Here is an 11949-nt window from a genome sequence, read left to right on the forward strand (position 1 = left end):
GTCAGAATTGGAGATATCTGGAAAGATTGTAAAGCTGGTGGAGGTGACAGAGATAGGGAAGGGCAGAGCCATGGAGAAATTTGAAATGAAGAGTTTGAGGCATTGCTGGACAGGGAGCTATTGTCGATCAGCAAGCATCAGGACACAATATCAACTTGAGGCAAGGGAACTTCCACAAGGAAAAGGGTTCATCCTGACAAAGTTTCTGGGGTGTCACCACACAATAAATATTGGGAAGCAAGTTATCACTCCATGAATTGAAGACACTGTGCAAGTGGCTAACAATAACGAGAAACAAGGAAGCACAGGGTAGTGACAGAGCCTTACATTGGCTATTTCACATCAGAAGATTTGAGTAACAGTATGCCATTTGATTGGCTTTCCTGGTAAATTTCGTTGCCTGAAGAATGTTGAGTTTTTGAGGTTGAGTAAGTTGGAGCATGTTCACTGTTCCTATAAAAATCATGGATCAGTTGGATGGGTTTGGTAAACAGAGTGCGATGATATTTGGATGAACTGAATGGCTTCCCATTACTGTCATCCACTCCTGTCAGAGAGATTCGGGTACATCTCATGAACTTAAAAGCCCAAGTTGAAAATATGATCTAGTGACTCTGGTGGACAGCGCCAGGGCACTGACCCAGCACCAAGACCCAGTCCAAGTTCATGTTCACTCGAAATCACATACAAAATAATTAAGCAATCCTGATAGCTGTTGACCCGCCTACCATTGGTTCTGCCAATAGTTTCAAACCAGCCCCGTGCTGCCCCACAAGGAATAGTCTTGACCTGTGACTCTTCCATGCTTAATCCACAGAAATGACTTTGCTGAATGTTCCACCTCAGTCCCATGGAGCTGGTTTACTCTGTTGCAGTTAAGTTCTCCAACTGGGAATTAACCTGTGAAACACTGTCCCGTTCCATTGAAAGAAATTGAAACCAATTAATCATTGTGATTCAAACTCATAACTCCTTATTCAATCATGAGGTGTGGCTGTGAGTGTCAGGGGCAGTATTTATTGTTCATCCCAAGTACAACTAAAATAGCCTGTTTCCGAGGGCAGTATTAATCAACCACATTGGTGTGGGACTGGAGCCTCATATGGTCCAGACCAGATGAAGAGGACAGGTTTCCATCTCAAAGGGATGGAAATGAAGCAGTTTGGTTTTTATGATAATTATGCAGCTTCATGGTCACTTTTACTGACACCAACTTGTTACTTCCAGGTTTTGTAAGAACTGAATTCAAATTCTCAAATTGCAATGATGGGATTTGAACTCAGGGTACACAGAATGGTTAGTTCAAGCCTTTGGATTGCTGGACCTGTAGTATAACACGATAACACTATACTACTGTACCCCAAAGTGCTCTTGTATTTATTATTCTATCTTATAGGAAGAATGAAACTGCAATGTGCCTCACATTACATGTTGCATCCTGGGTGTTCGATCAACTAAACAAAACAGTCTCACTTTGCCATTTTTTAAAAAGCCAAAAGTTACCATAAACATGAAAGCTTAGCAGAAATGTGGTTATAATGCAGTTTGTTTGTATCTAACAGGTCAGTTCAGTGAGAACTAGTCTCAACTATCTTTAGATTAGGAAAGATCACCCAATAAGTTTCTTAAAGCCGTGGTTCACTTCTTCTGGCTCAGAGTTAGAAGATTGTAGGGCAGAGACTTGAGCACAAAATGCAGGTTGACAGCAGTGCGGCGCTGCAAAATGCTGCACTGTCAGAGGTGCTGTCTTTTGGGTCAGATGTTAAAGCAAGGCCTCGTCTACCTTCTAATATGGGTGCTAAGAACCCATAGCACTATTTTGAAAGAGCAGGGCAGTTCACCGATGTCCTGGTTATTATTTATCCCACAACCAATAACAATAAACCAGATGATTGGGTCACATTGATATTTGGGAGACACTGCTGTGTGAAAATTAGCAGCCATGCTTCATGCATTACAACCATGACAACATTTCAAGTGCTGTAAAACACTTTGGGATAGTCTGAGGTCTTGAAAGGTGCCATATAAATGCAAGTTCTTTCTTTCCTTATAGACAGGAGCAACAACAAAAAGAGTCTGTTTCTCACTAGTGGAAATAGTGAAGGTGTGATGATTCAATTGAGACAATATATGAATAAGACCATGTTTGACTTTTGATGGGGTGAGAGGAGATATCCTGAAGTTCACCTCCAGTGTAATGGATCTTCTGGGCACAGCAACTGGTGGAGATTTGGATGGTTCACAATATGTGCCTTTCTATTTAAATTGAGGCAACTTCCTTAACAGGTGGGCACTTGAGACAACCCAGCCCTCTGCTATTTGCCACACCCTGGTGAGCCAGGCAGTAGGTACAGCCCCAGAGAATGTCCCCTTTACTCTGCAGCAAGAGTCCAGCATTAATGTTCATGGCATGTATGGGCAGAGGCTTGATGCAATTGCCGATTTCACGACCCTGTCCAGTTTTCTATATTTTTTTTCACTTATTTTCACTTCATGTCTTCCTGTGCCATGGACCAACCCTAACCTGAGAGGGTAACCAGATGATCTGTGCTCATCACCATGCTTTGGCTGACCACTGGGGAGGATGACCCACAAGTGTTACCTCTCACTATTGGTGAAAACACCTGACCCAAAGGCATGGCCGAGATTGGGAACTCATGGTGTGGAAGATTGTGTCAATCCTCAGCATAATGTTCACCAGTAACTATGGAAAAATAGATTGATGGAAAGAAAAGAAAACTGAAATATGATGTTTTTTTTATCAGAATGCATGGGGGGGTCGGGGGGAAGAAACAAACTGACTCTTAGGACTAAGATGCAGGTTTATGAGGCCTGTGTTCTCAGCAACTTGTCTTAGCAACTGTGAAGCATAAGTGATTTACAGCAATCAAGAAAGAAAGCTCAACCACTTTCATGTTCAAAGTCTGAGGCACATTCTGGGCATCTCATGGAAGGACAAAAATCACGAATGCAACAGTCCTCTCAAAGTCAAATCTCCCAAGTATGTTCACACTCATCGAGCAGAGACGACTTCACAGGCTCAGGCACATTCTCGGGATGGAAAGACGGGCACATTCCCAAGGATATCCTGTAATGGAAGCTAGACAGAGCCAGAAGACAAGCAGGCCACCCAAAGTCCCACTTTGATGTTGCTTGCAAGCACGACATGAATGTTTTCACACGTGGGAGACACTAGCTAACAACATAGGGAAATGGCAATGTCGCCTGTTGGCCAGCATGCACCACCATGACGGTCAGTGGCTACAGCAGCTAGGCAAAAGGCCCCAACACTGAAAGTCGCAGCCCACAACACCTGATAATGCATCATGTGCAGCACTTGTGGCAGAACTTGCCTTTTGCAGATTTAATTTCCTCAGCCATCAGCAAAACGTGCACCATATGAAACAATCCCATCACTAATGGATTTGCTGCATGTCCATCTTCTCATAGCGATGCAAGAATGCCAATGACACCAAAATAAAAAAGTCAAGATGGGAAAAGACTGTTTGTAATGTGAAAGATCTCCCCTCCAATACCCCATCATTATATCCAACTGTCTGTTGAACTTTCCTGACTATTATATTGGCTTGTAAATGTTTATCACCCTTTGAGCAAGGAATTTTTCTAATAAATCTTTTTTTATACTTCACCGGTATCCATATAATAATCTACTTTTGGATGAGATGTAAACCTGTGTCTCAGCAGGTGGATGTAAAAGGTCTCACAGCACTATTTTGAAGGAGAGTAGGGGAGTTGTACCCAATGTCCTGGTTAATATTTACACCTCAACCAACATCATTAAAACAGATGATCTGCTTATTATCTTATTGCTGTTTTTTATGATCATTCTGTATATAAATTGGCTACCGTAGTTTCGATATTATAACAATGACTGCACTTCAAACAGTACATCATTACCTCATTGGCTGTAAAATGCTTTGGAATGTCCTGAGGTTGTGAAAGGCACTATACAAATGCAGGTTCTTTCTTTCTATAATCTAAGGTTTAAGCCTTTCTATCTTTCCTCACCAGTCTGCTCTACAAAGCATGGTGATCAAGAATACACAGATATTCCAAATGCTCAACACAGTCTCTGTAGACTAAACTTCACTAATGTAACTATAGAGTAATTTTAACCCTCAAAAATGGGTGGATTTGGACAGGTTTAGAAATTAAAACATTATAAATATGAAACTGCAGCACAACCTAGCTCTGTTTTTAAAGGAATAGGACAAAGGGTGGGCAACCAATCCGCTTGCAGATTGTCAAAACCTTTTAAGGAGGCGATATGTCTCCATTTTATCAGGATATCTATTTTTAACCAGTCAGCTGGATTGCTAGGGCCTCGATAAACCCAACAGGTAAAAGGAGAAAAGAAGGAGTAAACTCATCAGGTAAGTGCCTTTCCAGTGCTGCTTGTGGGCCGAGGAACAGGAGTGTCTCCCAAAGGCACTACATGCTAACCTATGAACACATCCACCTCCACAATCTCCCCCGACATCCCCCTTCATTACTGAACCCCATCTATGATTGACCCCACAATCATTGATCCTCTGCCCATGATCACCCTCTCCCCTCTCGCAATTATTGACTCCCCAGTCTCCAACCAATTTCTCTCCAATCACCCCTTGATTTTCCACCCCTCGTGATCATTCCTGACCCTCCCAAACATGCTGCATGCACCCTTATGATCTCTGCACCCAACATTCACGAAATCTCCCTCCTCCTGGACTGCAGCCTTTTTTTGGAATGTTCACTGGCCCATGGGCAGACAGATCAGCCAATAGGACGGGCTTCCTGACGGAGAGCCGGCTTCCTGATGGAGAGCCTGTCCAGAGAAACCCTGCTTACCATGACCTTTGGGAAAATCCAGACCAACTATAAACCCTCCCCTGTTTCAAACCCTGGCCCCAGTAAATATTGGAGCCCATGAGCCAAATTTCCGCTCCTGGGTCAGGGGTACAGGAGTCGGGAAAATTCCCACCTCTGGAAATCTGACTCAGGGCATGTGCCCCAAATGGTCTGATTTTCATTCCAGGAGAGGAGAGGGTGGAGGGGAGTGTAGATGCGAAATGAAATTGGGCTGCTGAGCTGGGCTGTTTAAAAGGCTCTTTATAGCCCATATGCCAACATAGTGCTCTGGGACCGAATCGAAAACAGCCCTGAACCCCTCATCCTTCACATCCCCTCACCACCCCCTCACACACACACACCATGCCCCATCCATGCCAACTCATGCTGCCTCATGACTCCCACCCTTGGCCCCTCATACTCTTTTTAAAAATGTATTTGTTCATGGGATGGGGGTGTGCCTGGCTGGGCCCTCAAAGGGCTACCAAAAGCGTACTTGGACCTCTCCAAAAGGTTACCCTACCTCCCCAAATGAGTCCAAGAGCTTTAATCCTTTTGCTGAAATGTCTAAAGCACACCAGTCGTGTTTTGGGCATCCCGCTAATGAAAATTGTGTCAAAGAATACAAACTATGACCCATCCTCTTCACTACGTTTACCCCTCCCGCCCCCGCCAAGGGAAAGTAGTGGGTGCTGGGTTCTAGGGTGGGACATCCAGAATCAGGGCTCTGACGCCATTTTGACTAAGTCCGAGACCCTTTCCATCCCCACAAAAATTTGGGCCTGTGTCTCCAACATCTTCTTCACATTGATTCCAATATTGAAGTTATCAAATCTGCTGTTATTCCCTGGCGCTTTGAACATCTCCCTTCTGCTGGTTCTATTCCCTTTATTAGATACCTTCATCGGTCAGAGGGCTGGTGGTTGGCTACCAACCTGTTACCCTGCACTGGTGTAGATCATTTCCACCCCATTTCTTTCAACCCAACTTCACTTTTGCTTTCATCAGTGTTGAACTTCATTTGCCATTTGCCTAATTAAATAATTGAAATTAATCCTTCTGCAAGTTATTGATCATCCTATTCACTTCCTAGTTTTCATCTATTTCCTGGAAAGATAACAAGCCAATGAAAAGGTCTTGCATCCAGGTCATATAAGAAACATCAGGGGCAGAATTATCTCGCTAGCCGGGGATGGGGGGTGGGGGGGTGGTGGGTGGGGGAGCAGAAGCGGGCGGGCGCGGACCCGATCACCACCAACGGTCGGGACCGAGCCACCATTTTACGCGGGTGGGCCAATTAAGGCTCGCCCAGCATGAATCAGAGCTCCCGAGGACAGTGGGAGTGGGCAGGCGGGCGGTGGGACTGCAATGACCACCGGGTCCAATGGTGACCCGGGGGCCTGTTAAAAAAACTGCTGCAGCTTTTCAAAGGCTGTGAATCACGGCCAGTGGAAGAGCGCTACTGGTGAGCAGGCCAGGCAGGAGGGTAGGGCAGGGGGGGCACTGTGCCCCTTGCTTTTCGGACAATTGCCTTGCTGCCCTCCTCGAGGAGGTGGCAGCTCGGTGGGAGGTGCTGGTCCCTGAGGATGGGAGGAGGAGGCCCCCACAACATGACCAAACGTGCCTGGGAGGAGGTGGCGGAGGTGATGAGCTCCCGTGACGTGGTACGGTGCACATGGATTCAGTGTCGCAAGCGCTTCAATGACCTGTTGCGTTCGGGAAGGGTGAGTACCATGTTGGCATTGGTCACTTAACCCAGCAGGTAGGCTTTCCCCCTGGTGCCCACCCCCCCACAACCACCACCCCCCCCCCACCCCCCCCCCCCCCTCCCACCCCCACCGTCTGAGTGTAGTGACTGCATTGAATCATTGACGACATGTGTCCTTCACTGGGTGGGCCAGCAGGTATTGCCCATGCCGAGGTCACCCTGAGAGGGTGGTGAAGAGATGGGTTCTGCCCCCACAGCATGTGGTACACTGAGACCCACATGACTGTTTTGGGGGCAACCTGGAGGAGCTGCACCTGGGCACAGTGCTGGAACTCCAGGACATGTCCAAGTCAGGGTTATGACATCCTGGGAGGGGAACTTCAAGGTGGCGGGACACCGATCGATCTGCTCTCCTCTGCACTCCACGTGCTTGTGCCTCCTTGCTATGGAAGGTTAGACCATGTGGTGCTGAATGTGATGTAGGCAGCATTTGGCCAAGGGGGCGGAGTGGTGTGGGGCAGGCCTAGCAACTTTGTGTGAGTGTTCGGCAGCTGTGGGGTGAGGAGGCACTGGAGCCCTGCAATGTCCCACTCTGGTTGGGGTGGGCCGTCCGTGAAGAGAGTCCACGTACAAGTCGCACGAATCAATGCTCTTCTCTCCTTTTCAGTAGAAGAATGCACAAAATGCCGCCGAGCGGGTGAGGACTGGCGGAGGGCCGGCCCAGGTGGCAATGCTTACCCGCTTCGAGCAGGAGGCCCTAGATCTGGAGAGGCGCCATGCGCCCAGGTCCACTGGTGTCGGTGAGGCTGGGGTGCCATGGGCAGGTATGTTTGCCCAGCACTGAGGTCATCATTGTTCTCCCAACAGCCATGGCAGTGCTGAGTGTTCAGTGATTGAAGTTTGCAACATGGCTTGACCATTGCTTATGGGAGGATGAGCACATAATGTTCCGGGGGACAGGGATGCACATTGACATTGTCTCCACGTTAACTGATCCAATGTCCTTGTTCTTCCTTTCAGCATCAGTGGAGCAGGGCCAGGAGGAGGAGCAGCAGAGGCCCCCTCTCAGACCTGAGGGCCCTGAGGTCTCACCAGTGTCACACCATCTCTGCCAGGCGGGCACCAGCGCAGACACTAGCACCTCGGTGGGAATTAGAACATTGGCTAGTGTCCTGGGGCACAGCGGTGAGGGCACTTCACAGTCGCTGGAGGAGCTGGCAGAGACAGAGAGTGCCCAAGGTGCCAGCCGGAGGACTGCAGGGGACCAGGCACATGCTCAGTCGGTGCCTGATGATGTGCCTCTGGGGTCGTCCGCGATGCAACAAATGCAGGAAATGCGGCCGGGTGTGTGGGAGCGTCTGGGGGAGATACATGGGGCTATGTTTGGCTTGGTGACCGTGGAGGAGGAGTCTACATGGACCATCACCGGTGCAATGAGCCTCATGGCCGAGCGCCATGCGTCCCCCATGGAGAGAGTGGCAACTCTCGTGGAGAGGCTCCTCCAGGAGACCCATCAGGGCTTCCCGGGGATGCGCTCGGACCAGCAAGCCCTCACATCGGCATTGACCCCAGATGGTCAGGGCCAGTGTGGGGGATGGTTTGGGCACCAAGTTTCCTGGCTCGGTGCCCATCCATTTATGGTGAGCAGGGAGGTCCGAATCAACCTCACATCAGTGCAGCAGCTGACTGGCATCTCTCTGGGCTCCTCTCAGGGCGCTCCCCAGATGAGGGCGGCAGCTCCTCCGCTCTCTGCCAGTGACTGTATCATCCGATGAGGCTGCAACGACTGGGGAGATGGCAGCTGTGGAACTGGCAGCTCCCTCCAGGGTGGGGCCAGCACAGGCTCCACGGGCCAGAGGACGCCCGCCAAGGTCATCAAGGCCAACAGGACAGCAGAGTGAGCAGGCTGTCTCAGATGCCAATGCCAGCGAGGGGACAGCACCTAGACATAGCACCCGAAAGCGTAACCATAAGGCACCTTAGGCACGACAGGGGTTTATCACTGGTGCTTTTGTGTTGGCCTGCAATGAGGTCTTTATGAGTTGGTGTGATTTTTAACACCTCTGTCATTCTGTTTCCTTGTTTCTTTGGCTGTAATATTAAATTCAGACATGTCACCATGGCTGAGGGTGCCTCTTTTCTTCTGCAGGTGGATGGTTTCCAAAAATGTAATGAGTGTTTTGTGTGACATTCAACTTCATTAACAAGGACTTTAGTTAATGTTCCTATCCAGGCAGATTTTGCACTCAGGTATCGAGAATAGAGCCTGCAGCCCAGGCTTGTGCTGGAGGTCCGTCTGTGGTGTGCCAGCTGAAGGTTCGTTGGATTAAAGCCTCCCGGGTGTCCCTGCCTCCCTGGAGTATGCCCAGGTCAGCATCTACTCCCTCAGCATTTCCCTGTGCGTGCTCATCCTCGGACTCACTGCTGGACTCATCGTGTGCAGCTGCAGACACTGCGTCGACATCTTCATCGTCCACTGCGTCCCCCCTTTCCAGCGCAAGATTGTGGAGAGCGCAACATGCAACCACTATCACAGAGACACAATCTGGGGGGTACTGGAGTGCGCCCCCTGAGCGGTCCAGGCATCGGAAGCGCATCGTGAGAAGACCGATGGCTCTCTCCACCTCAGCCCTTGTGGTGCCCTGGGTCCTATTGTACCGCTGCTCAGCTTCTGTTCTTGGATGGCGGAGAGGCGTCATGAGCCACCTTCTGAGGGGATAGCCCTTGTCACCCAGCAGCCATCCATCCAGCCGGGCTGGAGCACTGAAGAGCTCCGGCACCTGGGAGTGTCTGAGGATATAGGCGTCGTGGGAGCTGCCTGGGTACCTTGTACAGACTTGTAGAATCAGCATCCTGTGGTCACACACTATCTGCACGTTCATGGAGTGGAAGCCCTTCCTGTTGACGAAGGCACCGGGCTCACCTGCTGGCGCCTTGTTGGCCACATGTGTACAGTCTATAGCACCCTGGACACGGAGGAAGCCAGCAATGGCCGCGAAGCCTCTGGCTTGCTGTGTCTGGCTGGCCTGGTCCCAATGGAAGTGGAGGAAGGTCAATGCCCGTCTGAACAGAGCATTGGTGACCTGCTTGATACAAGTGTGGACAGCTGATTGAGAGACACCGTAAAGATCACCCACCGAGCCCTGGAAGGAGCCAGAGGCATAGAAGTGGAGGGCAACTGTGACCTTTAGAGCCACTGGCATGGGGTGTCCACCCACACAGTTAGGAGAGATCTCAGGCTCAATCATCTGACAGAGTTGACTGTCTCCCTTGAGAGATGGAGCCTCCTTCGGCACTGCACCTCAGAAATATTGAGGTAGCTGCTTCACCGCCTGGTAAACCCTGGCAGCAGGATAGTGGCGTCTTCTGCGGCCCCTTGCACCTTGGACTACCTCTTGGCCCTGCACCCCTTGTGCCTCCCAAAGGTGGCTCCCCTGGAGGCTGAATGTGCACTCCTGACCTCCTCCCCCTTCTAGCCCTCCCTTCCTCCTCAGATGAGCTGCCTCCAGTGGAGAGTTCAGCTCCCATTCCCAGGCTAAAGGAAGGCTTCCTGAAACCTGCAGGCCCAAAAATGATTCTTCACTGCAGAGCACTGACCTGAAGGCTGTGAGTCCAGACCAAGCAGCTGGTATGCGTTTTGAAGTATTGCAGCTCCCACAGGCAAGTATCAGGAACTTTGGAAGCCGCGAGTTGCAGCAGCCACCAAAGAGACATCCTCCAATGAGCTTGGGGCTGCACTGGGCTCCGAGCCCCACCGAGCTGATTGGTCAATAGGTGATGCCTGTTCTGCTGAGTATTCCCAACACCATTTGTTATCATCTTGTGCCACAGCATCTGCAGTGTTTCGCTTTTGCTGTTTAATGAGAACAATTTGGTGCAATTTTCTCTGGCGTTCCTGATGCCAGGTGACCATTCTGGTCATTTTACGCTTCATTTCGCCCTGTGTTTTATTGTCACTCCCGAAAGAATGGGAAGAATGAAATTGCTTGGCTCTTTAATGATGTAAAGTGAGCCCACCGGCTCGGAGCCCAGCCCACCCCGAGCTCATTGGAGGATGTCTCTTTGGAGGCTGCTGCAACTCTCTGCTTCCATTCGAATGGTGCCTGGTACTGAATTTATCACATACCCTCAGAATAATACAGATTGGCACTCGGCATGTGTGAGATAAGCAACTCATGGTCTCATACATCCAAGGAACATAGTGCAGCTACAACGATAACCATTCAAAATCCTATTTCCTAGTTTAGGAATTTTTTGTTCCCCACCATGTTCATCATAGGAGCCTGTTCAACCACTCAGTTAGAACATGACTAATCTGTATTCTAACTCCATTTATCCACCCTTCTTCCATATCCCTTAATGTTGCCTAACAAAAATCTATCTCTCAGTTTTGACATTTTCAACTGACTTACACTCGATAGTTTTTAGGTGGAGAGAGTTCCAAACTTTTACAATCCATTGTGTGAAGAAGTGTTTCCTGGCATCACTCCTGGACTCTGATTTTAGGCTTATGTTTGGGACTCACATGTCTGAGACAGTTTCTCTCTAACTACCCTATCAAATCCTTCTAAATACTTAATTAGATCAACGCTTAACCGGCTATACTCAAGAGAATACAAGCCAAGGCAATGCAACTGTCTACATAATTTAAGTTTCTTTAAGTCCTGTTATCATTCTGGTGATTCGTGCTGCACCGCCTCCAAGCCAATATATTCTTCCTGAACTGAACACAGAGCGCCTGGTGCATTTTAATCAGATCTTTATTCAACTCAGGCATCACAGTTCAGTGAAGTATGAGAATCTCAAGAGTTAGGGAACCATCACGAGACTGTTAATTGTTCACATTTCTACCCAGTGATTTCGAACGGCCATATGAAAGGATTGTGTGTGTACTGAGGGGAATGCTGCATTGTTGGAGGTGCCATATTTCAGCTGAGACCTTAAACTGAGGCCCCATTTGTCCTCTCAGGTGGATGTAAAAGATCCCAAGGCACTATTTTGAAGAGCAGAGGAGTTATTCCCGGTGTCCTGGCCAATGTTTATCCCTCAACCAACATCACTAAAACTGTTTCTATGACCATAACCTCATTTCTGTTAGTAGGATCTTGCTGAGTGCAAACCAACTGCTGCATTTCTTATATTACAACAGTGACTACACTTCAAAATTAATTAATTGGCTGTAAAGTGCTTTGAGGTGTCTTGGGGTCATGAAAGGTGCATATAAATGCAAGTGTTTTTTTTTCTAAATGTACTTAGTCACCATCATACTTTAACTTAAACTATTCAGTGAAATAAAAGATAAACTGCATTTACAGCATCTCCCAGCTGTGTTTCTCCTTGACAGGATGTATCCTATTATTACCTCAACAGGTTTGAAATTGTCTCCTCTT

The sequence above is a fragment of the Cetorhinus maximus genome, chromosome 16, assembly GCF_964194155.1.
Source record: "Cetorhinus maximus chromosome 16, sCetMax3.hap1.1, whole genome shotgun sequence".
In the NCBI taxonomy this organism is placed as follows: domain Eukaryota; kingdom Metazoa; phylum Chordata; class Chondrichthyes; order Lamniformes; family Cetorhinidae; genus Cetorhinus; species Cetorhinus maximus.